Source organism: Dipodomys spectabilis, unplaced genomic scaffold (genome assembly GCF_019054845.1).
Source record: "Dipodomys spectabilis isolate Male_0828 unplaced genomic scaffold, ASM1905484v1 ptg000242l, whole genome shotgun sequence".
NCBI classification, from domain to species: Eukaryota; Metazoa; Chordata; class Mammalia; order Rodentia; family Heteromyidae; genus Dipodomys; species Dipodomys spectabilis.
The window spans coordinates 3,328,912-3,333,423 of NW_024870919.1; positions in this window are offsets into that span (position 1 = coordinate 3,328,912).

A 4,512-nucleotide genomic window follows, 5' to 3' on the forward strand; every position below is an offset into this window, starting at 1 on the left:
TCCATTAACCAATCGTGATTCAGCAGTGTGTTTATCCGGCTCTTTGCGTTGTTACAGGACCCTCTTTGGTGGTTTTTAGTGTTGAGTTCTAATTTTATCCCTTTGTGTTCTGAGAGAATGCAAGGTATAAATTCAATGTACCTGAATATGGACAAGTTTGCTTTGTGGCCTAAAATGCAGTCTATTTTGGAAAATGTTCCATGTGCTGCTGAGAAAACCATGTATTCTGATGTTGCTGATTGAAATATTTGGTAGGTGTCTGTTAAAGCTAATTGATTTATGCAGTTGTTTAGATCCGCAGTTTCCCTTTTGAGTTTTTGCCGAGTTGATCTATCTAGTGGGGAAAGTGGTGTGTTAACGTCCCCAACAATTAATGTCCTTGGATCTATGTGGGATTTGAGGGAAAATAGTGTTTCTTGGATAAATTGTGTGCTCCGTTGTTTGGTGAAAAGATATTTAGAATTGTAATATCCTCCAGAAGGAGATTTCCCTTAATTAGTGTGTAGTGACCTTCTTTATCTCTTCTCACTAGTTTTAATTTGAAGTCTATTTTTTTAAATTTAATTTAATTTTATTTGAGAACATACTGTACAGAGGGGTTACAATTACATGGGCAGGATAATGCATACATTTCTTACCAAGCATTGTAGCCTTCTCCTTTGTTTACCCTTCACCTCCCTTCCCAGCCTTCCCCATCCCCCCCACCGAATCATACCCCCCTCCCCCCGCAACCGACACCGACATTGTAAAGCTGGTTTTGACATGACATTTTGTACTTCTCATTGTTGCAACAGGTCCACCTGAATCCTTAAACGACTTGTTTGTCCCCGTCTCCTCCACATGTTATACTGACATCAAATATAGTGAAAGCGGGGGTTACACTGTGGGGGAGGGATATACAAAGCAACAAAGAAATAATCTTATAAATGCGTTAGAAACACATGCATGAAAGAAACAAAAACATTAAAATACATATTTGAGGGTTCGTTTTCCTAACATCACATTATCGGACTTTTTCCCCTTGACGCATACCTATACTAGATATTGCAAATAAGGGAAACCATGGGACCTATGTTCCTTTGGGCCTGGCTTGCTTCAATTAATATAATTTTTTCCAAGCCTTTCCATTTCCTAACAAATGGGGAAATGTCATTCTTTCTGATGGAGGCATAGAATTCCATTGTGTATATATACCACATTTTCTTGATACATTCATCTACAGAGGGGCATCTGGGTTGGTTCCATATCTTAGCTATGGTAAATAATGCTGCAATAAACATAGTTGTGCTGGTAGCTTTAGTGTGGTCTTGTTTGTAAACATTAGGGTAAATGCCCAAAAGTGGGATTGCTGGGTCATAGGGGAGTTCTATGTGAAGTCTTTTGAGGAACCTCCATACTGCTTTCCAAAGTGGTTGAACAAGTTTACATTCCCACCAACAATGAAGTAAGGTTCCTTTCTGTCCACATCCCCTCCAGCATCTGTTGTTGTTAGAGTTCTTGATTTTTGCTGTTCTAACTGGAGTGAGGTGATATCTCAATGTTGTTTTGATTTGCATTTCATTTATGGCTAGGGATGTTGAACATTTCTTCATGTGTCTACTGGCCATTCTTCTTTCTTCTTCAGAGAAGCTTCTCTTTAAGTCTTTCGCCCACTTACTTACTGGGCAGTTGTTTCTTTGAGGATTTGTTGTTGGGTGGTTTAATTTTTGGAGTTCCAAGTATATTTTAGATATGAGACCCTTGTCCGTTGTATGGCTAGTAAAGATCTTCTCCCAATCCGTGGGCTTTCTATTGATCTTGCGAGCTATGTCATTTGTCCTGCAGAAGCTCTGCAACCTTATGCAATCCCATTTGTCCAAACTTTCTTTGAATTGTTGGGTTTCCGGGTCTCTATTCAGAAAATTTCGGCCTGAGCCAAGGAGACCTAGGGTTTCTCCTATTCCATCCTGTAATGTTTTCAGAGTGTCTGCTTTGAGTTCAAGGTTTTTGATCCATTTGGAGTTGATTCTGGTGCAGGGTGATATATAAGGATCTAGCTTTAGTTATCTACATGTAGTTAACCAGTTTTGCCAGCAAAATTTACTGAAGAGGCTCTCTGTCTTTCATTCTATTGTTTTAGCTCCCTTATCGAAGATTAGATGGCTATAGGTCTGTAGGTTCATTTCTGGGTTTTCAATTCTATTCCATTGGTCCTGAGGTCTGTTCTTATGCCAATACCAAGCTGTTTTGATTACTATGGCTTTATAGTAGAGTTTGAAATTTGCGATTGATATTTCTCCAGCAATGTTCTTTCCGTTGAAGAGCGTTTTTGCTATTCGGGGTCTTTTATTGTTCCATATGAATTTTTGGATTGCCTCTTCTATTTCCTTGAAGAATGAGGGTGGAATTTTGATAGGTATTGTGTTGAATTTGTAGATAGCCTTGGGAAGTATTGCCATTTTCACGAATTTAATCTTTCCAATCCAGGAGCATGGGAGGTTTTGCCATTTTTTAAGTTCTGTGTTGATTTCCTTTTTCAAGATTTTAAAGTTTTCATCATAGAGGTCCTTCACTTCTTTAGTTAAGTTAATTCCTAGGTATTTTATTTTTTGTGGGGCTATTACAAATGGAGTTGCTTTCCTAATTTCAGCCACACTTTTCTCATTGTTGGCATACAGAAAAGCCATTGATTTTTGGGGGTTAATTTTATAACCTGCTACTTTGCCAAAGTTTTGAATCAGTTTGAGTAATTTGGGAGTGGAGTCTATGGGATTCTTTAAATACAAGATCATGTCATCTGCAAAGAGGGAGAGTTTTATTTCTTCTTTCCCTATTTGGATCCCCTTTATGTCTGCATCTTGTCTTATTGCTGTAGCTAGGCATTCTAATACTAGATTGAAGAGAAGTGGAGAGAGTGGGCATCCTTGTCTTGTTCCTGAGTTAAGAGGAAATGGCTTTACTTTTTCACCATTGAGTATAATGCTGGCTGTAGGTTTGTCATATACAGCCTTTATTGTATTGAGGAATGTTCCATGGATTCCTAATTTTTCCAAAACCTTCATCATAAAGGGGTGTTGGATCTTGTCGAATGCTTTTTCTGCATCTATTGAGATAACCATGTGATTCTTATTCTTGCTCCTGTTGATGTGATGAATAATATTAATTGATTTGCGTATATTGAACCAGCTTTGCATCCCTGAAATGAATCCTGTTTGATCGTGGTGTATGATTTTTTGGATGAATTGTTGAAGTCGATTGGCCAACATTTTGTTGAGAAGTTTTGCATCAATGTTCATCAAAGAAATGGGTCTATAGTTCTCTTTCTTTGATGAGTCCCTGCCTCATTTTGGGATGAGGGTTATGATGGCTTCATAGAATGTGTTCGGAAGTGAGCTTTCTCATTCAATTTCATTGAAGAGTTGGAGGAGAATTGGTGTGAGCTCTGCTTTGAAGGCCTTGTAAAATTCCGCTGTGAAACCATCTGGTCCTGGACTTTTCTTAGCTGGGAGGTCTCTTATTGCTGTTTCTATTTCAATGCTTGATATGGGCCTGTTAAGATAGTTTGCCTCATCTTGGTTTAGTTTTGGCATGTCAATATTTGCTAGGAAGAGGTCCATTTCTGTCAAGTTCTCAAACTTATTAGCATAAAGTTTTGAGAAGGATTCCCTTATAATGTTCTGAATCTTGGTTGTTTCTGTGGTGATGTTTCCATTCTCATCTCTGAGTTTATTAATTTGGGTGTGTTCTCTTCTTTTTCTGATAAGATTTGCTAAGGGTTTGTCAATTTTGTTAATTTTTTCGAAGAACCAACTCTTTGTTTTGTTGATTCTTTCTATAGTTTTGTTGGATTCCAATTCATTTAATTCTGATTTAATTTTGATTATTTCTTTCCGTCTACTGGATTGGGGTTTATCTTGCTGCTCTTTTTCAAGGAGGTTTAGATGTGTCATTAAATTGTTAGTTTCAGATCTCTCCAATTTGTGGATGTAGGAGCTCAGAGCTATAAACTTGCCTCTGAGTACTGCCTTTGCTGTGTCCCAGAGGAGCTTGTAATTTGTGTGTTCATTTTTGTTGAATAGCATGAACATTTGAATTTCCTTTCTAATCTCTTCCATGACCCACTCATGATTCAGCAGTGTGTTGTTCAGCCTCCACGTGATACCGGACTTCCTTTGGTGGCTTTGGTGTTGAGTTCTAATTTTATTTCCTTGTGGTCAGAGAGAATGCAAGGTATAACTTCAATGTTTCTGAATTTAGACAAGTTTGCTTTGTGTCCTAAAATGTGGTTTATTTTAGAAAACGTTCCATGTGCTGCTGAGAAAAACGTGTATTCTGATGCTGCTGGGTGAAATGTACGGTAGATGTCTGTTAAGTCTAGTTGATCTATGCAGCTGTTTATATCTGCAGTTTATCTGTTGAGTTTTTGCCGAGTGGATCTATCTAGTGGGGAGAGTGGTGTGTTAAAATCACCAACAATTAATGTCTTTGGATCTATATGGGATTTGAGGGAAAGTAGTGTTTCTTTGATAAATT